This window comes from Narcine bancroftii, chromosome 9 (assembly GCF_036971445.1).
Source record: "Narcine bancroftii isolate sNarBan1 chromosome 9, sNarBan1.hap1, whole genome shotgun sequence".
Lineage (NCBI taxonomy): Eukaryota > Metazoa > Chordata > Chondrichthyes > Torpediniformes > Narcinidae > Narcine > Narcine bancroftii.
This window is the reverse complement of record NC_091477.1, coordinates 73,277,629-73,305,223: the sequence shown is the minus strand read 5'-3', so window position 1 is coordinate 73,305,223 and position 27,595 is coordinate 73,277,629. Positions and strand designations below refer to the sequence as shown.

General features: G+C 44.3%; 1 long non-coding RNA gene across 1 annotated transcript in view; it reads left to right on the top strand.

Moving 5' to 3' along the window:
* The window catches only part of LOC138742978 (uncharacterized), a 128,997-nt gene extending 111,320 nt beyond the window's left edge, over positions 1–17,677 (top strand). Inside the window, exon 5 of the long non-coding RNA XR_011344558.1 lies at positions 17,606–17,677. This is a non-coding gene — a long non-coding RNA (uncharacterized lncRNA). The remainder of the gene's footprint in view (positions 1–17,605) is intronic.
* The last annotated feature ends 9,918 nt before the right edge of the window (positions 17,678–27,595 follow it).

Below are 27,595 nucleotides of genomic sequence, written 5' to 3'. Positions count from 1 at the left end.
ACTTTGAATAGGGAGCCAGCAAGAAGGTGTCATCCACATCAGCTATGACTAAACATAGAAACATAGAAGATAGGAGCAGGAGTAGGTCATTCGTCCCTTCGAGCCTGCTCCGCCATTCAATGAGATCATGGTTGATCTTAAAGTTCAGTACCCCGTCCCCGTCTTCTCTCCGTAACCTTTAATACCCTTATACTGAAGAAATATATCTAATTCCCTCTTAAATATATTTAATGAACCTGCCTCTACTGCCCTCTGTGGCAATGAATTCCACAGATTCACCACCCTCTGGGTATAGAAAATCCTCCTCATCTCGGTCCTAAATGGTTTGCCTATTATCCTCAAACCATGGCCCCAGGTTCTGGATTTTCCCATCATTGGAAACATCCCATCTGCATCCATTCTGTCCAGTCCTGCCAGAATTTTATATGTCTCTATGAGATCCCCTCTCAATCTTCTAAACTCCAGCGAGTACAATCCCAATTTGCGCAATCTTTCCTCATAAGTCATTTCTGCCATTCCAGGTATCAGCCTGGTGAAACGCCTCTGCACTCCCTCCATTGCAAGAACATCCTTCCTTAGATAAGGTGACCAAAACTGCACACAATACTCCAGGTGGGGTCTCACCAAGGCCCTGTACAGCTGCAGTAAGGTATCCTTGTTCCTATACTCAAACCCTCTTGATATGAAGGCCAACATACCATTTGCCTTTTTAACCGCCTGCTGTACCTGCACGCTCGCCTTCAGAGACTGGTGTACAAGTACCCCTAGGTCTCTCTGCACTTCCCCATTTCTTAATCTATTGCCATTCAAATAGTAATCTGCCCTCCAGTTTGTATTACCAAAGTAGATAACCTCACATTTATCCACATTGTAGTGCATTTGCCATGTATCTGCCCAGTCCCTCAATTTATCCAAATCACACTGGACTCATGATGTTGATGAACGCTGAACACCCTTCTGATAGGTAAACCCATGGAAAGTGACTGACCCATACAGACTCCGGGACATGTCCCGAAAGCCCGCAGAGTGCAAATATCAGATGTCTTTCATCCCTCCCTACCAGGGGTGCAGTGCTAATATTTTAGGTGCTAGAGTTGACCAAAAATGGCAACAAAGAGGTCTCGCGAGACCTGGCCTCAGTGGTCGCCATGTCGTATTTGGCGTTGCATAATTGACAGTGGCCCTATGAGGTGCCGGGGCAGCCTGATGAGGTTCTGGAGCAGTACTCTGGTGTGTTGCAGCAGCCCTGCTCCCTACAACAGGCCACTTGCTTCAAGAAGGCCACCATTATACCAGTACCAGCACAATAGCAGGCCGAAATAAACCATCGACTGGTGGCTCTGACATCCACCATCATGAAGTGCTTTAAGAGGCTCACGTCAAACTCCAGCCTCCCGGCCAGCTGTGGCTCACTTCACATCTCCCTGGTTCTCCACTGGACCCTTCAACACCTCTACATCACCACTGTTCACAGGTTAGATCTCTGCCTTCAATACCACAGTTCCCAGCAAATCATTCCCAAACTTTGGGGTGAGGCCTCAGACCACTCCTCTCCAACTGGATATTTGACTTCCTGCCTAACAGACTACAATCAGTGACGATGGGGAAAAAATATCTCCTCCATGATTACACTCAACATCAGCCCTCCTCAAGGATGTGTTCTCTGTTGCTTACACTATACTCCCTCTACACCAGTGGTTTTCAAACTTTTTCCTTTCCACTTACATACCACCTTCAATAATCCCTATGCCATAGGTGCTCTGTGCTTAGTAAGGGATTGCTGAAGTTTGAAAACCACTGTTTCAATCGTACCTAATTGACTTGTTATGTGCACGGTTTCAGAACTCCTAAGGAAATGGGCCAATGACCATTTTTCTCAAGCAAAATATTTCAGCAACAATTGGGTCTTGAGCAGTGGTTCTCAACTGTCCCTTCCCGTTCACATATCACCTTAAGGAATCCCTTACTAATCAAAGAGCACCTTTGGCACAGGGATTCCTTAAGGTGGTATGTGAGTGGAAAGAAAATGATTGAAAACCACTGTCTACACCCACCACTGCACAGTTAAATGCTGTTCCAATCCCACCTTCAAATTAACCGACAGTACCACAGTCACTAGGCAGGTGTCAAGTAGCAAAGAGATGGAACACAGGAAGGAGACTGAAGGCTCTGGTGGCATCCAGCAAGTCTGCTTTCGATGGTGCATGTGTAGAAGCTGTTGACGAACATCCCTGGTCTTCTAAGAAAATAGACGTGTTGTTGGTTTCTTGACTGTCATGTCAGGTCAAGTCATTGGATATATTTATTCATAAGATCTTGAAGTAATTTACTCTTTCCACTTTAGTGCCATTGATGTGGACAAAGTCAACAATCATCTCTTTTGTCTTATTCACATTGAGAGAGAGGTTGTTATCTTGGCACCATGCCTCACAACATGGGACGGGAGCTGCTCTGGTCAAGATCAAAAGAAACCACAGAAAGCGGTAAATGCAGCTCAGATCATTCCCCAAATTTCCCTCCCCTCCATCACCTCAATCTACGTCACCCACGGGCTAGGAAAGGCAGCCAAATTACTGAAGGGTCTATCACATTCTCTTCTCCCTCTTCCCATCAGGGAGAAGCCACAAGAGTATGAAAGCATGCAAATACAGGCTTAATTTTCTTCCCCACACCCATCAGGCTCCTGAATAAACCCCTCAACAGTACTCTCATGTTGCCCTTGCCTTGTCCTATTTAACCTATCTTTTAATTGAAACTCTGTAAACTTTGCTCTTTACATGGTTGTAAGAACAACAGAGCTAACTTGTTAGACAGCTTGCTGAAGAATTCTTCTCGTATCACTGCAAATAAACTCATGTAAATGGGTGGGTGGTGGTTGGCATGATGTCGATGGGTCGAAGGGTCTGTTTCTGTTCCATCTCTCTCTTTGGTTCTAGTTTCTAATTTTAAACTCCTTCACGCTGTTATCAGCCTCAATGAAAAGGTGAAGGACAGTCTTGCATACTTGCAACATGCTCCTCAATGTGCCTGCGCTATGCTTCAGAGATTGACGTGGAGGAGAACGAGAGGAGCTCTACTCTGCCCTGGGCTCACACTGAGCCTGGTTGGCGTGGGCTTGATGTTGAGGTGGGAAAGGGTTGAAATGCTTCCCTCCCCTCAGCAAGCAACTGTCACCCTGATGAACATTGAAAGAGAAAGAAGCAAACAGCCTGGACTGTGGAGACAGTGATGCAAATGACCTCAATCAGCCTGTGCCGTGACACAGGCTTTTAAAGAATGTAATGAAGCCATTTATCATCTTACAGGCAGTCATTTTCCATCATTTTCCATATGATGTCAACCAGCCAGTCTGGTAAGTACTTCATAACTTTCCATCATGGAATAATTCAGAGAACACTGAGAGTTGCCTTAAAACCATAAGATATAGAAGCAAAATGTGGCTATTCAGCTCATCAGATCTGCTGATTTACTCTCCTGTTTATCCTCATTCTTCTGCCTTCCCTTTGTAACCCTTGATTTCCTTTCTAATCAAGAACCTATCATTATCCATATGAGGAATGTTTGAAAGCTTTGGCCTGTATTTGTTGGAATTTAGGAGAATGAGGTTGAAACGTTTTGAATGTTGATGGGCGTGGACAGACTAGATATAGAAAGGTTGTTTCCCAGGGTAGAAGAGTCTAGGACAAGAAGAGGGCACAACTTTAGGATTGGAGAACAGAGATGCGGAGGAATATCTTCAGCCAGAGGGTGGTCAATCTGCAGAATGTGTTGCCGCAGGAGGTTATGGAAGACGGAGATTGATCGGTTCTTCATTAGCCAGGGCATCAAAGATTATGGGGAGTAAGTCAGGCAGTGGGGCTGAGTGGGGAAACAAATCAGCTCAAGATTAAATGGCGGGCAGGCTCGATGGGCTGCATAGCCCAATTCTGCTCCTTTATCTTTATCTCTGTCTTAATGACGGCATCCACAGCCCTCGACAGCAACAAATTCCACAGATTCACTGCCCTCTGACTAAAGAAATCCCTCCTCTCTTTTCTAAAGGGATGTTTTTGCATTCTGAGGCTGTGCCCTCTGGTCCCAGACATCCCCAACCATGAGAAGCATCCTCTCCACATCCACTCTCTCCAGCAATAATCCCAAATTTGAGTGAACCTGAGAATGCTGGAAAAAAAAAATTGAGATAGATTCAGGTTTTCTTATTCACAGTGGTAACACCACACATCTATCAGTTAACTGACGTTTGTTCATTCGTGTTGATTTTTTTTAATGTCATGTAAAATGCTGCCTTTTCACAATGCAATTTCCATCCCCTTTAATTGGCCGAACCATTTAAGAATGGCAAATGGTTGGGGGGGGGGATGGGGAAGGGACTCCATGAGATGTCACTTACTACAAAGATTCAATCACACCACACATCTCAAGAATAAGGCTTGATTGCTTTGCAAATGGCACATAAATCTGGACATTAATTGTAGCATCATCTCTATCATTTGCCATCCTTTCCTTTTAATGCACATCTATAAATTAGCCTGAAAGAAATAAACATGTCTAATGGCAGTCAAAGGGTGAGAGGTCCTGATTGAAGACTGTGAGATCCCACTCGATAGTCATCAATGCACGGCAACACTGCCCTCTGACCCTTGAAATCCATTAAAACAATTATTTGTGCAATGACATTTTTTTTTTGAGTCAAGCACCGAATCTCATTTCCATTTCAAGAGCAAAAGGGGCAGAGTCACATGGTTAAAATTGGATTTACAGGCTGTACATTGTGGCAATTGGGTAATTCACTTGTCAATCAAGTCCAGTGACTGCACTGTTGTTATGAGCCCAGAGGACCCCAAAACCCAGCAGCAAGATATTCACCAAGACAAATGGTTACTTAAACAAAAGTTGCTTTCAATTATCTTTAAACATGAAAACAGAATCATATTTTAACTTATCACTATTGACTTTCATTAACCCCCTTCTAATTCTAAGTGCATGTGTATGTAATGTGTGTGTAAGTTTAGAAAAGTTCTTTGATTCACAGTCAATTCTCACTTCTCATTCCTCCAAGTTACTGGTTTCAGGCAATTCTTATATTGTGCACAGAATGTAACTTTTATAAAGTTCACCAGGCTTTAATGCTTGAAAGGTAAATGGTTTCCACTCAGCAAGGCTCTTTTTGGTTTTCAGAGAGAGATTTTTGTTGTTCCAGGACATCCACAACTGACCCTTTTTAATCAGCTACTCCAGTGTCTTGCGGATGAAACTTGCCCCCTCAGGGTTCTCCAGATGATAACATCTTTCTTTCAGGTCATCACAGAGTTCCTTTCTATTTCTCTTATTTCAATGAAACATTAGACAGCTGGTCCTCTCCTCTTGCATGAACCACAAGGGCTTTGACCAGGCTGAAACAAGAACTCACAACCAGTCTTCCAAATGGGGTTTTCCACAAGCTTGCCAGCTTGTCCGGTTCCAGTCCTAGTTGCTGTTGCTGATTTAAAACTGTAGAACTGATCTCTGTGTTTCTCTCTCTCTCTCCCCCTCTCTCAGAAAGAAAAAGCCTGTTTGACTCTCTCTGCTTGCAAAACCACATGACCCTCCTAGAACAGCAAGTTCCATTCCAGACAGAATGCGGCTCCGACAAGCTTTTTCATCTGTTGCCTTTTTGTTATCGACAATCCATTAGTGAAGTCTCTTGGACACTCTCTGAAGCTTCTGCCAATATGACTAGCATTAGCAGCGCTCCAGTGTTTTAAATAAGATCTGTTTTAAAGTGTTTGTATGTGTCCGACACTAACAGTGCCCCAATTTATCTCCAAAAAAAAACTATATTCTTTCATAATGCTTTAAGTAAATAGTGATTGTGTGAGCATCCTACACTCACTCCAATTCCTGAGGAAAATACCCTGCTCCCATTCAGAAAAAGTACCGTAGCTTCTGTTTCATGCACTCTTCAAATCGACTATGCCTTCAGAGTAAACTGACCTATTTGACTGGGAGAAGAATAATGAACATACTACTGAATGGACTTGGGTTATACCGAATGGAATTTAGAAGAGTGAGAGGGGATCTGACATGACTGGACAGGCTGGATGCAGGAAGAATGTTGAGGAAGACAGAAAAAAGATTCACAGTCTAAGGAGAAGGGGGAAGCCATTTAGAACTGAGAAGAAGAGAAATGTATTCAGAGTTGTGAAATTGTTAGATCTATTCGCTAAGGAGTTGGATATGGCCCATGTGGCTAAGTGGAGGGGGGGGGGGGTCAATGGTCCTGGAGTACTGGGGACACATGATTGTATTGAACAGTGATGCAGGCTCAAATGGCCTTCTCCTGCATGTATTTTGTATGATTCAGACATTCTCTTTAAAACCAAAAGGCCATAACTGTGTACACCAATTTGGTTTCACCAATGCTCCAGATAACAGAGGCACATCTTCCCTAATTTTGGATTAATTTGCTCACTCAAAGAACAATATAATTCTGTTACCTTTCCCAATTATTTCTTCTATCTGGATATTAGCCTTTGGCTACCATGAATGAGATCAATCAGATCTTCTCAGAATAGTCCGATCGGTCATCATTTAGAATATCCAGGTTTTTTTTTCCCCATGAGCCCATGCCACCCAATTACACCCGATTAATCTACAACGCTGGTTCCTTTTCTGAGAGATGGGAGGAAACCCGAGCACCCAGATGAAACCCATGCAGACACGGGGAGAACAAATAAACTCCTTTGAGGCAGCGCCAGATTCGAACCTGGGTCACTAGAGCTTACCGCTATGTTAACCATGCTCCCCTAAGATGATTAATTTCCTGGCTTATACAACATTTACAAAATCTGTGCCCACTCATAGAGACAACTTGTATCCTTTTCTGCATAAGTTCCCTTCCCAAGTTGCTTTCCTATCTATCTTCGGGTTTTCATCAAATTTAGAAACCATTTCTTCAACGCCTTCATTGAGATGAATTATGAAAGGTTAAGGCTCCAATACTGATCCCTATGGTCCACTGCTTGTTTGATATTGCCATCCAGGTAGCTGCGATCATGTCTGCAATCTGTCTTCTGTTCACCAATCCACCTTCTACCCATATCAATAGATTTCTTCCTCCACTGTCTCCTTTTATTTTCATCAATGACTTTTGGAAAGCTCCTTATCAACTACTTTCTCAAATCCTAGTACCCCATAGTATGTTACCTCTTCAAAGAATTAAAAGTAAAACATGAATTTTCTTTCCCAAAACCACATTGACCTGGGATGATTATTTTGAATTTTTTCATGAGCCCAACTATTGTCACATTGCTAAAAGCTTCCAAGGTTTTCCCTGTGAAGATGTGAATGGTCTTTTGTTTCCAACTTTATGTTTCCCTCCCTTTTAGAATGCAGAAGTTACAACCACTGTCATGTTGAAACCATGTTATTCTCCCCACCTTTCAACTGATTCCCCCTAACTTCTACCAATCAGTGACACACGGCTCAAATTACAGGGGCCCATTAACCTTTGGGAGGAAATCCACATAGACACACGGAAGGCAGGCAAGTGTCGCACAGACAGTACCAGAGGTCACTGGATCCTAGGTCACTGGAGCTGAGAGGCAGCAGCTCTCCCAGCTGTTCAATAACCTTGGGAATATGTGTCAGAAAGGGTACTGGTCATAATGTGACCCCCTGTGGAAAAGTGCAAGTCGTAACCTTCCAGGCTGTAAAGCTCTGCATTCTATCCTTTAGGAAATTTCATATCCTCATTATGCCTTTTGTCATTTGATAAAGTGCCACATCAAAAGTGATTACTTAAGATAAATATTCCAGGAGTCGGGGATAAGATATCTGTATGGATAGATTACTGCCTAATGAACAGAAAACAAAGAGAGGACAAATGGTCTCTTTCAAGTTAACAAGCCATATCTCCAAGTCAGTGACCAGAGTTGTGGCTCAAATATTTACAGTGAATATGTACAATAAGTGTGCATTCAGCATATTCAGCCCAATGCTATCACAGTGCCAGCGACCCGAGTTCAAGTCCACAGCTCATCTGGTTGTACATGTACAGTCAAATGAGAATATTAATGTTGATAAAAGCGAAGTGATGCCCATGGTGAATATGGATTACTCTCAATGTAAAAGATTGACAACATGTAAATGGCAAAATGAAACAATTAAATATTTAGGAATTAAAATTAATAGAAATATAAATAATTTGTTTAAATTAAATTATTTGCCATTGTTAAAAAAAATTGGAAGAGGATTTGTAAAGATGGAAAGTTTTACCAATAATGTTAATAGGATATGTGAATTGTATTAAAATGAATATTTTTCCATGAATGCAATATTTGTTTCAAACATTGCCCATTCATGTGCCAGAATCCTTTTTTTCGAAATTTGAATAAAATAGTACGTGAGTTTCTTTGGAAAGGTAAGATGTCGAGATGGATTTGATCCCGGCCTCAGGCGCTGTCTGTGTGGAGTTTGCAAACTCTCCCTGTGAGCACGTGGGCTTCCCCCAGGACCCCTGATGCCCTCCCACCTCCTCAAGGAGTGCAGATTGCTCGGTTAATGGCCAGTGTAAATGGCTGTGGACGAGGGTTAGAATCCGGAAAAAAATGTCCTGAGGATAAAATTAATGGGGTTTACACAGGATTAATGCAACTGGCAGTTGGTGTGGACATGGGTTGAAAGGCCTGGTCTCGTGTGGTTTTACTCTCTATCCCTGGTGTTGTTTAAAAAGAGAGATTGATCATTTTGTGATACATTGGGGAATTGAGGGAAATGGGGAACTGGGACAGAAGAGGAGTCAAGGCCTGGGGCAACTCAGCCCTGATTCTATTGAATGGATTGTCCACCTGCTCTTCTTGTGCTCTCATCTTCTTTGTCCTCTTTGCCCCTCCCTCCTCCCTCTGATTCGGCATGCTTGGTTTCTAACTTTTCCTTATTATAATGAACTGGCATCGACATGAAAAGTTAACTCAGTTTCTCTCCATGGAGGCTGCCTGATCGGCTGAGCGCTGCCAGCACTCTCTGCTTTTACATCTCTGTCGCCTCATTTGTGTTTCTATGTGCCTGGGCTTTGACTGTCCCCTTCGTGTGAGCTCATTCGTGTCGCTGCTGAGGGTGGTCAAACTATGCTTGGGTGACAAAGGGAGGACGCGATTTCTGTTCCTAAAATGCGCTCCAGTGGAAGTTGTTTTGATTTCAGATACAGGCAGATTGAGAGCACCATGATGCCCATCCACAGTAGCTGATCATTAGTTGGGCTCCTGCTTGCTTAAAGCCAGTAGGTTATTTGAGGAAAATAACCTTCAAGAGAAAAGCAAATCAAAATGGATTTTAAAAATCCAAAAATAACATTTTTGGTCATTGATAGCAGAAAGAGAAGCAAGCACGTACCTTCAGAATCACTGCGTGTCTGTGGATTTGCCTCCAGCATACCCGCAGTCTCCACAGCCAAACTCACCCGGCATACCACCCCCTGCGGACATCACTCCAGCGGGACCAGCTCCCATCAGGGCACTGACCCCACCTCCCTTCAGTTCTGTGATCGACATCGGCCCGACACAGACAGTTCCATCTCCGTCTAGTCCAATGGTGACCTTGGCGGAACAGCAGACTACTCCCATCCCTGCTCCCCGCAGGTCCTGTAGTCAGAGAAGGTCACCGGTGAGAATGAATCTTTAGTCTTGGCAGTTTTTTTCTGTTCCAGATCTAAGTGGAGGGTGTTTCTGTTCTAAAAGGAGGGGTGATATGTTTCCTCCATTGTATATATAGTTATCATTGTTGGTTGTATATATGGAGCTGGCCTGCCCACAGATGACTCATACCCTATAACTCCTCCCCTGTGGTCCTGGGCCATAAAGGTCGAGCCACCTTTCCCTTGCTGCCATTCCTATCCTGGGATCTGGGCCAGCAAGATTCTTCTGTGCATTAAAGCTTATCATTCCCTCAGCTTGTCTCTGTGGTTACTGGTAGTGCCCTACAATACTCCTGTTCGATTCATCGGTATCCCGAGCTCCAGGTCCAAACCTCTGACAAGATCAAGTATTGAAGCCTTCAGCGACTGATACCCTTTGGGAGCCCTTCTTGCCATCAGCACCCTCTCGAGTCCTGGCCCTGATACCTGTTTCCCTTGAGCCAGTCTCTAGCAGCTCGCAGTCTCCCAATCGTAAGTCATCCGCAGCCTGCGTGGGTCCCTCAGCCACTGAAGCCCTCACTTATCTGCTGCTGGGTCAACATCCTGTGGGGTCATCTCCCATGCTTCTCCTCTTCAATGGGAGGTGTTATCCCCATTTCTGGTGCCCTGCACTGGTTTGCTGCCACCCCGGACTCTGCAACCCTTCGTGGAAGCATCCGAGCACAGGCGCCATGATCTTGGGCACAGACTTCAAGGTTGCAGGATTTTACTGAAAAACAGTACATTTAAAGCCTATACAGAGCCGATAGAATTGGAACTAGGTAGTTGAACTTTTCAGAGCAGTGTTGTGTCGCCAATCTCTGGTTATGAGGAGTCTATATAGGGTCAGTGGGGTTTATATAGGGTCAATGCAAGCAGGCTTTCTTCACTGAACATTTGGGAATGAGAGTGTGGATCGAGCTGCCAGCAGAGATGGTGGACACAGGTTCGATTTCAACATTTAAGAGAAATTCAGATAGGTTCAAGGATGGGAGGGATATGGAGGGCTATGGCCCGGGTGCAGTCAATGGGGCAAGGCAGAATAATAGTTTGGTACGGACTAGATGAGCAAAGGGGCCTGTTTCTGTGTTCTATTGTTCAGAACACACAAGAGGAAATGGGAGTGCCTTCAAGGAGAAGGAGTCTTACTAGCACCTTACTCTAATAATTAACGGCCAATATACTGGTTAAAGGGCCAGTGTGAACACTCCAGAATCGGACCTGCCCTCTCAGAATATCATGCAGCAGAGAAAAGGCCGTCGACACGGAGCACTCATGGAGGGGGTTCTCTGCCGCATGGAATTTTGGGAGGCAGGTTTGCCATCACTGAATGTGTCACTCAGACATCACCGGTAGAGGATAGGTGCCCCTTTTCCCGTGGATGCCTGGTGGTGGGAGTGAAAGGATACAGAGAACCGGTTAACAGTGGTCCAGTGTGAACGGCAAAAACGGCTTCTTTAACCGGTTCATTGAACAGCCAATTTACGGGTTAGCCAGTGTGAAAAGGGCTTATGTTAGCAGAAGTTAGGGAGAGAAAAGTGATGGATTAATCCTGAGATAAAGAGTTAAGAGGCAAAGCAACATTGCAAACTGTGTTAACGCAATATGTGCCCATCTCATCTAATTTTTGCCGTGCTCAATTCCACCATCTGGCCCCTGGTAATGCAAGGTTAAACCATCGTCTGGTCAGTTCAACCCAGGTAAATTCAAGTTGAATTTACACTCAACTTCAACAGAAATGACTGAACCCCAAGGGAAAAGGAAAACATTAACTCACAAGTTAAAATCATTTAATGCCAGTATTACACGAGACTTTTCAACCATCTCTGCATAATCTATGCCTTAAAGCCAATCCATCTCCCAGGTCTTCTGTTAGGCCACATTATTTAACTACTTGCATAAGAGTAACAATGCAAATGAAATGAAAAAGAAATTTTCTTTCAGGAATAAGAGCTTTTGAAAACATTACCTGGGTTAACCCAACCCCCATATTCCTTGCCTCGATGGTCCTGGATCATAGTTGGAATTAATGTCAGTTTATCTGAGGAAGACTGGAATCAAAGCCTTGGTGTGTGAGATGAGGGCGAGAACTGTGGTTGTGTTGTGTCAGAAGGGAACTGAGGACCTGGTGTGTCAGTTGGACTTTGGGGCCCTTGTGTTAGATTGGAACTGAATTCCTTATATGGGAACTTGGATCCTGCTGTTTTGGATGGGAACTGTGGGCCTGGTGGGTGTAACATAACTGATTGTACTCAGAGACAAGTGAGGAGTAAGAACACACTTTTAATAGACACAATAGTCCTCAGGTGACTCTGAGATAAGGCAGGAAAACCAGGGTTTATATTGGGGTAGGTGAGAGTGAAGACAAGGGAGGACCTAGCCATCTAAACAATAAACAGACAGTGAATTCCAGTTCCCTGCAGTATGTTTGAAGGGAACTGGGGCCCTGTGCATTAGATAGGAACTGGGCCCCTGGTGTGTTAGTTGGGATCTGGGAACCTGATGCATTAGATAGGAACTGGGACCCTCGAGTGTTAGATGGGAACTAGGACCCTGGTGAGTTTATTAGGATCTTGGGCCTGATATGTTAGTTGGGAACTGAGGCCGTGGTGGGTTAGCTGGGTACGGAGGCTCTGAAGTATTCAATGGGAACTCGGAGCCTGATGTGTTAGATGATAACTGAGACCCTGAAATGTTGTAAAGTAACTGAGGCCCTGGTTTTAGATGGGAACTGAGGCACTGTTGTATGTGATGTGTGCTGAATGCTTGGCGTGTTATGTGGAAATTGAAGCCATTATGTGATCGATCAGAATTTGAGCTGTTGGATAGGAACTGAGGCCTTCATGTGTTGGATGGGAACTGAAGTCCTGATGTGTTCAATGGAAACTAGTACCAAATCTGTGTTAGATGGGGTGGGGCTTTGGTGAGTTGGATGTTATGATGGGAAATTTGGCCCCTTGTGAGTTGGATGAGAACTGAGGCCCATGTGTGTTTCATGAGAATTGTGGCCCTGGTGTGTTGGATGGGAATTTGGAACCTAGTGTATTAGATGGGAACTGGCGATCTGGTGTGTTGGAAGGGATTCAAGGCCCTGGTGTGTTAAATGTGAACTAAGGCCCTGGTGTGTTTGATGGGAATTGGGGCCTTGGTGTGTTTAGTGGAGCCCTGGAGTGTTTGAAGGGAACTGTGTGTTATGTAGGAAATGAGGCCAGGAGTGTTAGATGAGAACAAAGACCCTGAAATGTTGTATGAGAACTGAAGCCTGGTATTTGAAACTGGGCATCTGGTGTGTTAGCTGGGAACCGAGGCCCTTATGTGATGGATGGGAACTGAGGTCCTGATTTAGGAATTACTAGATGTTGCAACGGAACAAAGAGCAAATGAGGTTAAGCTGAGCCAGACATTTAGTGTTCTTCACATGGGCAATCATTCACTTAACTAGAATGTATCTTCCCCAGCTCTCAACGCTGATTTCAGTTGATGATGGAAATGTTTGATGAGGCCATTTAATTGTGGAAAGTAAGCCATTGTCCAAATCTGGTTGGTGTCCAAAATGTCGGTAAGTGCTTGAAAGAGTGCAAAGTCAAACTGTAATCCTCAGTCCATTGTAAGCATACCTGCGACACTGAAGGTTGGAATCCATCGGTCAATGAAAGTCCAGATTACTGTCTCTGTGAAGATCTTGGTGACTGGGATGGCATCTTGTAGACCAGTCTTCACAGATGAGTAAAGAGCTGTAACCTCGATGGTTGGAGTGGAGCAGGAATCTGGGACAGGGAAATCACCACCTGGGATTTAGTGTGTCTGAAGACCTTGGACCATTGGCATGACTAGCAGGTCTTCACCTATAGTCCAACTGGATGTGTGGCTAGGTGAAATGTTCAATAGCCAGCTTGATTGTCACTTTCTTGTCCAGATGGGAGAGGTTGGAGAGCCCACATGCATTGCTCTGGGCACAAAGGATTCTAGTTGAGCCACATGCTATTGTCTCACCTGTGTCGCTGATGCGCAAGTCTTTGAATTTGAGAGCTGTATCTTAATGGCGGTGCTGGATGAGCATGGGATCATTGTGTTGTGCACAAGCTATTGCATTAAAATCAGTTGTTGTTGGCCCTGGAACACCTGGTCAGCAAAGATGCAGACATCAGGAAGGTCTTCACTGACTGCAGCCTGGCATTCAACACCATCATCCCCTCAGAACTGATCACTAAACTCCAAGACCTGGGAGTTAACAGCCCACTGTGTAATTGGATCATGGATTTCCTCACCTCCAGACCACATTCAGTGAAGATTGGTAAGAACATCTCCTTCACTCTCTGCGTCAGAACTGGAGCACCACAGGGCTTTGTTCTTAGTCCCCTGCTCTACTCACTTTACTCCCATGACGATGTGGCTCATTACAACAATAAACCATCTACAGATTCACTGATGATACCAGGGTAGAGGATTTTATAAAGGAAGGAGATGAGTCCACGTACAGGATGGAGACTGAAAATGGCTGAATGGTGAACCAATAACAATCTTCACTCAATGTCACTAAGGAAAGCCAGAGATATACAATCCAGTGATCACTGGGGGATGAGAGGTGGAGAGGGTGAGAAAATTTAAGGTCTTGGAAGTCACTATCTTGGTCCCAACACACCAATGGCACTGTGAAGAAAGCACGTCAGTGCCTCTAATTCTTCAGCGGTTTGCAGAGGTTTGGTATGACATCAGAAATCTTGGCAAATTTCTACAGAGGTATGGTGGAAAGTGTGCCTACTGGCTGCCTCATGGTCTGGTATGGGGACACCGATGCCCTTGACCGTAAAGCCCTCCAAAAGGTAGTGGTCACACCCAAGGGCATCACAAGCAAAACCCTCCCCACTTTTGAGTACATTTACAGGAGGGGTCTCAAGCTTGCAGCCCGCGGGCCCACTGCGGCACTCAGGACGATAGTTTGTGGCCCCGCCTTAATATGAAAGTTTAATGTTAGTGCGGCCCGCGAGTTTGATATGATTGGCACTTTTCAGTGTTGTGTGCGGAGCTGAACGAACCTACCAATCTCGGTGGGGTATATTGCTCTCAGGGGCGGGACATCGGCTGGGCTTATTGCGAATATAAGCATATTTGTGTGCATTTTCTATTTGTCATTATATGCACGCGGCATATGCGCAATTTCCATGGCCGCTCCCGCTTCACGCGCTTCGGCGTCCAGTCTGAACCCGGAAGTTGTTGCTCAGCGGGACAGAAAAAGAAGCGGAAAAGACGCATCGGCTAAACACTGAAACTTCAACACAACATTGACACCAAGTGGAATTATATATATTATACAGCCCCAAACATGTCTTTTTCAAAGCCTGCAGTGAAGAGAAAGGTTGGTGATGAGCACAGACAATTTCAGGAAAAGTGGGAAGTGCAATATTTCTTTGTTGATCACAGGAGTATCCCGGCGTGTCTTATCTGCACAGAGAAAGTTGCAGTGCACAAAGAATACAATTTGAGGAGTATGCAAAATACCAAGGAGATGAGAGAGCCAACCGGGTTGCTAATCTTAAAACATGTCTAGTGAGGCAACAAGATTTCTTTAAGAAAGCAACCAAAGAGAATGATGCAGCAGTCGAAGCTAGCTACGTGGTTGGTGAGATGATTGTTAAAGCAGGAAAGCCATTCACAGAAGGTGAATTTGTCAAAAAGTGCATATTACAGGCTGCAAGTATTGTCTGTCCAGAAAAGAAAGGTCAGTTTAGCAACATCTGCCTTTCTGCCAACACTGTGGCAGAGCGCATTTCTGACCTGTCAAGTGACGTTTATGATCAACTGTGTGAGAAAGCAAAATGTTTCAGTGTATACTCAGTCGCTCTTGAGACCACAGACATCACCGACACTGCCCAGCTCGCAATCTATGTTTGTGGTGTTGATGACAATTTTGAAGTCACAGAGGAGTTGCTCACAGTAATTCCAATGCATGGCCAGACCACCTCTCAAGAGATATTTTACCAGTTGTGTGATGCCATTGAGAATGCCAGTTTTCCATGGAAGAGGTTTGTTGGAATAACAACCGATGGAGCGCCATCAATGACAGGGAGGAAAAATGGACTGGTGGCACTTGTTAAAAAAAACTGGAAGAGGAGAGTGTGGAGGAGGCCATTGCTCTGCACTGCATTATCCATCAGCAGGCTCTTTGCAGCAAATGCCTGAAGTTTGACAATTTGATGTCTGTCGTTGTGAAATGCATCAACCAAATCAGATGCAGGAGCTTAAAGCACAGAAGTTTCCGTGCTTTTTTAGAGGAAATGGAGTCAGATTATGGGGATGTGCTCTACTTTACCGAGGTACGTTGGCTCAGCAGGGGAAACATATTGAAGAGGTTTTTTGAGTTGAGAGCAGAAGTGAAAGCCTTCATGGAGAAAGATGGGGTTGCTGTTCCCGTGCTAAGTGATCCCAAATGGCTCATGGACTTAGCTTTTCTTGTTGATATTACACAGGAGGTTAATGTACTGAACAAGAAGTTACAAGGCCAAGGGCAACTTGTCAGTGCTGCCTCTGACAACGTGAGAGCATTCTCTGCGAAACTTATGTTATGGAAAGCCCAGCTTTCTCAGACAAACCTTTGCCATTTCCCAGCATGCAAGGATTCAGGCACACCATTCAGTGGTATGTGGATGTCATTTTGAAGCTACAGGAGGAATTTGATCACAGATTTGCAGACTTCAAGATGCACAGAGCCACATTTCAAATTTTTGCGGACCCCTTCTCCTTTGATGTGCAAGATGCCCCTCCTGTGCTTCAAAAGGAGCTCATTGACCTGCAGTGCAACTCTGAACTCAAAACCAAGTTCAGGGAGGTGAGTGGAAAAGCAGACAAGCTTGGGCAATTTTTGAGAGAATTGCCCCCCAGCTTCCCTGAGCTTTCTCAAATGTTCAAGCGGACCATGTGTCTTTTTGGGAGCACATACTTGTGCAAAAAGCTTTTTTCTACCTTGAACTCCAGACTTACTGACGAGCATCTTCAAGCCCTACTGAGGGTCTCAACTGCCTCCTCCCTTAAGCCAAATGTGGCTCGGCTATGCGAGAGGAAGCGCTGCCAGATCTCGAGCAGTAATAAGTAGGCAGAAGAAGACATGTTCATAACAGTTTATGTTCAATGTTCCATTCATGTTCAGAAAGTTAAAGGTTAAAGAACTGTTAATACAGACATTTGAATCTGAATAATAATAATTACATTTCTCCAATCAGCAACTATATGTGGTTTCTTCAGTCTTCTATATCTGCTGTATTATTATTATTTTCATTATTATTATTTTCATTTTTTTTATTTATTACTGATTAATTTTATTTTTTTTCTTATGAATTGTTAATTAATTTATTTTTTCATCTTATTTTGTGTTAAAAAATAAAAAATAAAGACATTTGATAACATTGGAATGTTTTTGTAAGAGCTTTTCTTGTGGAAAACCTGATGCGGCCCAGCCTCACCCAGACTCTACCTCCAGCGGACCCCGGGTAAATTGAGTTTGAGACCCCTGATCTACAGGGAACGCTGCGATTGGAGAGCAGGTACCACCATCAAGGACCCTCGCCACCCACCACACGTTCTGTTCTCGTTGCTGCCATCAGGAAAGAGGCATAGGTTTCACAAGACTCACACCACCAGGTTCAGGAACAGCTGCTCCCCCTCCACCATCAGACTCCTCAACGACAAACTCAATCAGGGATTCATTTAAGGATTCTTACTTGTGCACTGTATTGATTTTCTTTTTGTTCTCTCTGTATTGCACAATCAGTTTGTTTATATTTGTTATCTGTTTACAGTTCTTTCTTTACATGTTCACGCTGTGTACAGTTTATTTTTTGCATTACCAATTAGTGATAATTCTGCCATGCCTGCAGGAAAAAAGGACCTCAGGGTTGTATGTGATGTCATGTATGTACTCTGACAATAAATCTGAAATCCACTTCTTGTCTTGTTAAGGCATCGGCAACAGGATATGTTTTTCCTTGGATGTGCCTGATGTCAATGGAGAATTGCAGGCCGAAGTCCAAGTGGTGGGCTTCCCACGGTGAAGAGTTCTGATCTACTGTGGGAGAGGTATATATGAGTGATTGGTGGTCCCTATAAATAGTGAAAAGACAGCCTTTCAACAGATGGCGGTAATGCTTGATGGTGAGGTCGAGAGCCAGAAGTTCTCATCCGAATGTACTGTACCTCATCAGAGTGGGTGATAGTTTATAGTTGAAGAAAAATGCCAAAGGCCCAAATTGCCATTGATTCGTTGCACCAAAACTATTCCCAGGGCATTGACAGAGGCATCCACAGTGAGTGAGAGTAAAGCATTGAGCATCGCTGAGAGTTCTCTTCACGGCATTAGGTAAACACAACGGTTTCTTCGAAGATGATTTGCCTCATTTCCAATCCAGTAGAAGGTTCTAAGAAGGAAACTGGGGCCCTGCTGTGTTAGATGGGATCAGAGGCTGGTGCGATGGTGTGAAGTAAGGCACTGGTGTGTTGGTTTCAAACTGAGGCCTTGGAATTGGAGCTTAGGCATACAGTACACTTTTCAGCCCAACAGGCCTTTTCAGTGGCCTCAATACATTCAATTGATCTACACCACCCCCCCCCCCGTACATTTTTGAAGGGTGGGAGGATACCAGAACACCTGGATGAAACCCAAGCAGACATGAGGAGAATGCACAAACTCATTACATACAGTGCAGGACTCGAATCCCAATCCCAGTCACTGGTCCTGTAACAGGATTGCACTAACTGCTACTCTAACTATGTCACCTTTACACTAACCGCTCATCGAACCATGCATAGAAGATGTTCAGTCTGTTCTGAAGGGAGGCGTCATTGTCTCTGACTCGTAAAATTGTCTTGTGGCAATTGTCTTATAGTTTTTATCCCTTGCCACGTATTCCTTATGTCGCCGGTGTCGCACAGCTGGCTATGGATTTTCTGTGCCTATCCATGCTTTGTCTTCCAGATTGCACGGGAGAGTTACACCCTGGCTGATCTTAGTACCATCTTGTCTCCTGTTCTGAAGGCAGCATCACAAGCTCTGAGAAGAGTGTGGACCTTTGCATGTAACCATGGGTTTTGGTTAGCCCTGCTGGTGAAGCTTTTGATCTCGGTGACAGTTGTATTTGGAATAGATTTGATGGGTTCAAAGAGATTCAAGGCTGGACACATGTTATGAACAAACAATGGTCTTTATTTATATACCCACCACCTACAGGCACAGTATACGGAGAAACGAGGGTTTAACTTGTTCTGCACCTATGACCCACTGGCATAGTATACTACGTAACAAATAAATGAGCACAGGCACATAAACCAGTGCATCCCATGCTTGGGATCCAGGATGGCCACACTATAGTTGGCTTGCAGCCTGGAGCTCAGCAAAGGTCACAACTAACAAGTGCATATGTACATAAGCCTGGTTTCCAGCATCAACCACGGCTCTGGATCTGGGACTTGCCTGTTACCTTCTGGAACTACCTACAGACTAGGCTTCAGGGATAGTTTGAAGGCAGCAGAAAACAAAGAGAGAGATACAGAGACAGAGACTGCACATGCTGCTTTCGCAATGCAGGATCAGTCCACATCAGCTGCCAGGGCCAATCACATATCAACCTCACAGGTGGGCAGATTTAACCCTTGATTGGCAGTTGAGGTGACTTCCAACTAGGCTCCAGCCAGAGAGGCCACATGACTTTCCACAATCCACCCTCCCACTGGGTTCCAGACAGAGGTCACATGACCCTCCACAATCCATACTATAGAGACATTGTCAATGGATTTCCTAATGTAGCCAGTCAATGAGCTCATGTACTCCTCGATGTTTACTTGACTGTTGTCGGCAGCTGCCTCCCTGAAACAGCTCCAGTCCATGGTCTCAAAGCAGTCCTGCAGCTCTGCTGTGGTCCCTCCCCTTCGCATCCCTGTCCACACCTTGATCTCCCTGAAAATTGGCTTCCTTTGTTTTGCCAGCTGTTTGTATGCTGGGGTTAGCAGGATGGATATGTAGTCAGAGTAATCAAGGTGGTGGCAAGGGGCAGGCTTGTACACACCAGGGATATTGGTATACACCAGATCCAGGGTGTTCTCTCCTCTGGTGGCGAAGTTGACATGCTATTGAAACTGTGGAAGAGCAGCTTTCAGCTTGGCACGATTGAAGTCACCAGCAACAATCATGGCACCATCAGGAACTTTTGGGCTGTGGAGATAGCACTATAAAGCTCCTTTATTGCAAAATCTTCATTAGCCAAAGGCAGAACGTTAACTCCAGTAATTAGCGTGGCTGTGAATTCCCTAGGCTGGGAGAAGCATCTGCATTTCACCATCAGGTACTCTATCTCAGTTGAGCAGAAGGTCTTTACAACAGAGACATCTGTGAACCAGTTCTCACTGATGTAAATGCACAGTCCACCTCCTCAGGCCTTGCCAGAAGCAGCAGCTTTTCTGTCTCCTTTGAGGAAAATAAGGCCATCTAGCTGGATGGCTAAGTCTGAGATGGAGTCCTGGAGCCACATTTCTGTAACCACCAGAGCAGAGAAGCCCTGCAGTTCTCTCTGCTTCAGATGCAGCCTCAGGTAATCTAGTATTTACCCTGGCGATCTTACATTTGCTAGTCTGATCATCAGGGTCTGAAGGACTTCATTCTTAGTCTGACTCCGATGCTGGCCTGCTTGCTGCGCTTCTGCCTGCTGCAACTGTGCTTCCGATGGCCTTCATTGCATCTCCGGCAGCCGTTCTTTTGTGTCTGGCAATCTGCTCCACAGTTTACTACAGATTGACTCCTTTGCTTCACCAAGTTAAAACCGCTCAGTTTCTCAAAAGTCAGATCCTCTACTTAAAAGACCCATGTTGTGTTTCTACTTTCTTTGAGTTTTTGACAATCATAAACAAAACATGCAAGGTGGGAAATTTTACAATTATATGGAGCCAAAGTGGACGCTGCAGCCCCGGGCACCGCCATTTTAAAAAAATTGACTCCAATTTAAATTTAGACATGCAGCACATTAACAGGCCATTTTGGCCCACGAGTCCACGCCGCCCAAGTTACACCCAATTATCCAACACCACTGGTATGTTTTTTTGAACAGTGGGAAGAAACTGGAGCCTCCAGGAAAATCTCATGTACGCATGTGGAGAACTTACAAGCTCCTTACAGGCAGCATGGGATTCGAACCCCGGTCGCAATCCCTGGTGCTGTAACAGCGTTGCTGTCACTGCTACGCCAACCTTGCCGCCCCAACTTGCCTTATTGACCCTTAGACCATTCAACATGCAATTTTGCCTTCAGGCAACACTACACGAGGACTCCCAGGTCCCTTTGCATCTTGGCAATTTCAAATTTCTCCCCATTTAAAAAATTGACTACTCGTCTATTTGTCTCCAAAGGTGCACAACCGGACACTTTCTGACATTGTTTTTTATTTGCCATTTCTTTGCCCATTCTCTTCATCTCTCTGTACTTCTGCAGCCCCCCTCTTTCCTCAACACAACCAGCTCATCCACCTTCCTTTGTATCATTTACAAACTTAGTCATGAAGCCATCCTTTCTATAATCCAAATCATTAATATACAAGATATATGTAACGAGATACTTGACCTTCTCATCGGATGACCACAGTCAGTACGAATTGGAAACAATGTCTCCTCCTCACTGATTATTAACAGTGGTGCACCCCAGTGATGTGAGCTTAGCCCACTGCTCTTCTTGTTATACACCCATGACTACGTGGCCAGACACAATTCCAATGCCATCTACAAATTTGCCGATGACACCACAGTTGTTATAGAATCATAAATGGCATTGAGGAAGTGTACAGGAGGGAGATAGATCAGTCCGTTGAGTGGTGTCATGCCAACAACCTTGAACTCAACATTAGCAAAACCAAGGAGATGATTGTGGTCAACAGGAGGAATTTAGGGGAACACGACCCGGTCCTCATCAAGGGCTCAGTAGTGGAGAGGGTCAAGAACTTTAAATTCTTGGGTGCCAACATCTCTGAGGATCTGTCCTGGAGCTTCCATGTTAATGCAATCACAAAGAAGGTTCACCAGCAGCTATACATTGTGAGGTGTCTGAGGAGATTCAGTATGTCACCAAAGGCTCTCGTAAACCTCTACAGGTATAGCGTGGAGAGCATTCTGGCTGGTCGCATCATTGCTTTGTATAGAGGCGCCAACTCTCAGGTCAAGAATAAACTCCAGAGTGTTGTTAACTTGGCCTGCGACATCACAGGCACCAGACCTCACTCCATCGAAGACATCTACAAGAGGTGGCGTCTTAAAAATAGTAGCCTCTACCCTCAAAGATCCCCACTACCCAGGCCATGCCCTCTTCATTCTGCTACCATCAGGATAAAGGTACAGGAGCCTACAAACGAGCACTCAACAGCACAAGGTCAGCTTCTTCCCCGCTGTCAACAGATTGCTGAATAATCACTAAACAAAAGACACTGCCCTGCTTTTCGTGCACTATTTAAAAAAAAATTATTGTTGTAAGGTGGTTTATATGAATGTTTGATACTGCTGCAAAACTCTGAATTTCGTGACTTGGGCATGACAATAAATTCTAATTCTGATTCATAAAAGAAACATCCCCAACAGAGAACCTTGCGGAACTCCACTGGCAACAGGCAGCCAATCTTAATATGATCCCTGTATTCCGACTCTCTGCTTCCTGCCAATCAACCAGTATTCCCTGAGATACCATGGGTTCTTGTTAAGAAGCCTCATGTGCAGTACCCTGTCAAAGGCCGTCTGAAAATCCAACTGCACGAGATCCACTGCATCTCCTTCATCCAGCCTGCTTGTCACTTCAAAGAATTCCAACAGGTTTGTCAAATATAATTTTCCCTGAAGGAAACCATGCTGTCATGTGCCTCCGAGAACTCCGTGACCTCATCCTTGACAATCGTCCAACATCTTCTCAGCCACTGAGGTCAGGCTAACTGATTCATAATTTCCTTTCTGCTGCCTCCCTCCCATCTTGACTAATAGGGTGACATTTGCAATTTTCCACTCCTCTGGGACCATGCCAGAACCCATGAAAGATTACCAATGCTTCCACAATCTCTACCTCTACTTCTTTCAGAACCCGAGGGTGCAATACATTTGGTCTGGGAGACTTATCCACCCTTAGACCTTCAGATGTCTGAGCACCTTCTCCCTCGTAATAGTAACTGCACTCACTTCCCTTCCCTGATACCCTTTGACATCTGGCACACTGCTAATGTCTTCCATCGGTAAGACTGATGCAAAATATTCATTTAGTTCTTTTCTCCCATTATTATTTCTACAGCATGATTTTATAATAGTCCTAAATGTACTCACTCTTTATTCTTTATATACTTGAAGAAGATTTTTGTGTACTCTGATATTATTTACTAGCTGTATAAAAACTTCCCAATCCTCTATCTTCCTGTTATTTTATTTACTTCCTTCCACGCCCTCCCTCTTGCTTTCGCATTGGCTTTGACCTCTGTTGTCAGCCTGAGTTGTGACACTTGTTCCATTTGAATACCTCCTCTTTTTTTTTGATATGCACATTCCCATTTTCTTGCAGAAACCCCATCCATGGCTCATCTGCCATCTTCCCTGCTCATGACTCCTCCAGTCTACTTTGGCCAGCTCTTCGCTAATGCCACTGTAATTCCCTTTACTCCACTGAAATGCCAACACATCTTTCCTTTTCGAATTTCAAATGGAACTCAGTTATATTGCGATCACTGCCCCCTAATGTGCCTTGCATCAAACACCAGGCCTCAATTTCCTCTTCACCCTTGTTGTGAGGCATTTCACTGATGATTGTATGCAAGCTTCTCCTTCCCTAATAAGATGACATTGCCGTCTAAATGCAGTTAAATCAATATTTTACCCATCTCAGAGGTTCTTTAATTGCTACCGAATGATTCTGAATTCACAGCTGAGCTCTCTTTTCAGTGATTTTCATAAGCCAGTGCTGTCATTTGGATATTAATGATGCAGGCAGAGCACATGACTTATCCATAATGAACAACTCCCCACCCCCACCTTTTGTCAGAAAAATAATACCATTCTTTGCATCTTTCTTTGATTCCACATCCTTCCTCATTTTCATTTATCAGCAAATCCTTTCCCTTTCTGCAGGTTGCAAATAACTAGAGGACGAGCACTGACCCATTCACCACCCCCCACCCCCGCCCCCCACCCCAGCACTTTGCTTGATCAATGAACCACCTCTGTGCTTTTGTTGTTTTATTTCTTCTCCTCCACACAGGATTCCTTTGAGGGTTTATTCTCAGAATCTGCGTCAATAACTTCAACAGGCAGCGCAGTGTTGGTGTGGGGAGAGCCCATGCCCAACAACGCCAGAGACTGAGGTTCAATTCCAAAGTCAGCCCCTGTAAAGCTAATTCTCTATGTGCTCCGGCGTCCTCCCACGCCCAAAACATTTGCAGGTTAATTGTCCACTGTAAACTGTTTCTGCAGATGAGTGGAAGAATGTTGAGGGAGTTGGTGGGAAGATGAGAAAGTGAGGGGGTGGTTGATAGACAACACTGTCACTGGGCTGAAGGGCCTGTGGCTGTGTGCTCTTTTTCTTCCTCTCTCACTCCCTCTCACACACACACACAGACACACGAATACAGACACGGACACACAGACACACCCACACCCACATGCAAACCTCTCTCACTCTAACTTTCTCTCTCTCTCCCTCTCTTACGCATGCACCTTTTCTCTCTCTCTAATTCCACAATCAGCTTTACCTCCCATTTCAGTCAACATTCAAAATGGTTGTTACACTGGATTTTCAAGGATCTGCCCATTACAATGAAGATGTTCATCTAGCCAATCCTTGAACACAATCCCCCTTAATGTGCATTTATTATTGTCGAACATGAACTGTGCTGTTACTGTTGGAATCATTGCCTTTCTGAAATACCACCCTCAGCAACTACCTCAGGAGTCAGACAACAAGGGATTGTTGAAACAGCCTGACTTTGTTCAAGGGGCCCAATCACAATCTTCTTTCTTGACCTGCTGGATGTGAGCATCCCCAGTCATTCCCTCCTGTGGAAAACCAATGGCTTCTGAATTCTACGTCTCTGTCAAACCCTCAAGCAACCCCGGGCACAAGTCATAGAGTTCTACGGCACAGAAACAGGCCCTTCAGCCCAACATGTCCCTGCTTGCCTAACCAGTCTCATTTACCTGCACTTGTCCCGTATCCCTCCAAACCGTTACTATGCATGTACTGGTCTGAGTGTGTTTTAAAGGTTACAATTGTTCCCTGGCTCTACCACTTCCTCTGAAAACTCGTTCCATGCACCCACCATCATTTATGTGAAGAAGCTGTCCCTCAGGTGACTTTTAAAATCTTTTCTTTGTCACCTGAAACGTATGCCTCTTGCTTTAAGATACACCTACCCTTGGAGAAAAGTCTGTGCCCCTCACGAATTTAATAAACCTCAGCAACCTACACTTCAGGTAGGTGAAAAGTCCCAGTCTATCCCTTCACTTCCTAGGATTCATTTCAAAGACTCACAACACTGGTTCCCAATTCCCTCTATTCTTTCTTCAGGATGTTAGGAAATATCAGATGTGTGATTTTTGGAATTGAGAAGATGGGTTCAAAAATACTAAAACTGCCAATTTAAAGAAGGCAGCATCGAGTTTCGTGGTGAATTCCTGTACTACGGGTGTGAAGGGAAAGCTTCACTGCAGAAAGTTATCGCTCATCCTTTCCACCTGGATTATCACTTGAATCCTTGCTCTTTGCAAACCACCCACCCCATTCCAAAAACAACAGGCAAAAGTGTGCAGAGAAAGATGCAACAAACCATGAAATAATGTGACTAAGATGTTGTTTCAGGGATGTTATTTTGGTTAGAGCAGCACGGACCCCTTCTCACTGTTCTCCACAATGGATGTACTGGGATATTTATGCATGCTTATCAAGTCAAGTCACCTTTACTTATCGTTCATACCATGCTCACACAGTAAAGACCAGATAGCGTATCTCCAGGACCATATTTACATAAATATATTAGAATAGAAGTTAAACACATTAAAATATTAAGAGATGTACACTATCCACAGATGTGCTGGGAGTTCAGGAGTCTGATAGCTTGGGGGGAAAAACTGTTGCCCAATCTGGACGTAAGGGACCAAACGCTACAGTACCTCCTACCAGACGGCAGAAGGGTGAACAGTTTACACAAGGGGTGTGTGGAGTCCTTCACTATGTTTATTGCCTTTCACCTGCATCGTGTGTTGTAGACATCTTTCATGGTAGGAAGAGCCCACAATTATCTTTTCTGCTGACTTCACTATCCTCTGCAGGGTCTTGCGGTCTGAGGTGGTGCAGCTGTTTGGGAAAACTAGGGACGCAGTTCAGCATCTCATCTGCAGAATCCCAACCTCCTCAGTGGTTCTGTGGTGATTCTGTGCATGGCTCAAAATCAAGCCAGTGACCATCTGTATCTTAATTATAAAGCAAATAAAAGAATAGAATATCACAGCTGTATAGTGGCACAGGGGGTAGTGATGCTGCCTCACAGATTCAGTGACCAGGGTTTGATGCTGACCATTGGTGTTGTCTATGTGGAGTTTGCCCATTCTCTCCTGCGGGTGCTCCATTTTCCTCCCACCTCAAAAAGACGTCAGGGTTGGCAGGTTAACTGGCCACTGTAAATTGTCTCTAATGTGTGGGTGAGTGGTGGAATCTGGGGGGAGCTGTTGAGAATGTGGAGAGAACAAAAAAAAATGGGATTAATATTGGATTAGCGTAAATGGGTCAGCACGGACTCAGTGGGCAGAAGAGCCTGTTTCCATGCTGTGTCTCACTGTGACTCTTTGATATAGTTTGGATCAGTATGTCACTTCAGAAAATTGTAATCTGTTGCAATAAATGCATGGTTTTTTTTAGGGAATAGTGGAGAAAGCCATTTTCAAAAGTATGCAACTTTGAAATTATGTGTGATGTTGAACTGGAAGGTTCCTTTATAATGACTGAGACACTTAATTTTGAAGATAAATTGAAGAAAAACAGATGCAGTTTAGTAGGCAGTCATTTCTGAGCACTGGGTGCAAGTCCAGCCACGGAGAGGGGAGAGGTAAAACCTTGCCCTCAACCTGCTAATTTGAGTCCAAGAACCTTTAGTTTCTTTCAAGATAATGCTCTCTTTATCAAGTAGCAATCAGCTCTGAGGTTCTACAGCAGAGATCTTAATACTTTTGCTCTGACATTCTGGCAAAATCAAAGACTGCCTGGAAATGAGTATCTCCTGAGAAAAGCGCTGGGTCGTCATCAGCAATTCAAAGTGGAGGCGGGGTGAAAGGTCGCTTTAAGGAGCCAGGAAAATAGAGCATGAAAGGTGGCTGAGATCATTGCAAAAGTCTTCAGTTGGAAGGAAGATGTTAAAATTGATTTAGGAGATCAATATGCGTTTGTAACTGCAAGTACTCACATTCTGAATTCATGATGTGATGTCTGCATGTCACACATACCATTTAAAACTGCAATACTAATGCTTCTTCTGGGAATTGTTAGAATATTCATACTTAACTGGGATAGATTCTTGTAACATATCAAAGTGATTACCTGATTGGAATCGTAATGAGACGTAACAGTGGATTGTCATACCAGAAATCACTTGATGACTTTGCATAAAAAAACAAATTGGCATTTTTGTTCAGCAAATGACATGCTTGATGTGCGTTTGCAAAAATCAAAAATTGTTGCAATTTAATTTTTTGTAATTATGTGAGCACGTTTTCATCAGTGGGGCTATGATACCGGCCAATCAGCAGGTCTGTGACGACACACCAGCTAACTGTGATGGGAACTTCAACATCGGAAAGACATCAGGGAGTGCTACGTGATGCGCTTTACAGAAACATAGCTAAACACGGACATTCTGGACAGGGCGCTGCAATCCAAGGGCTATGTCCTCCATTACGTTGACT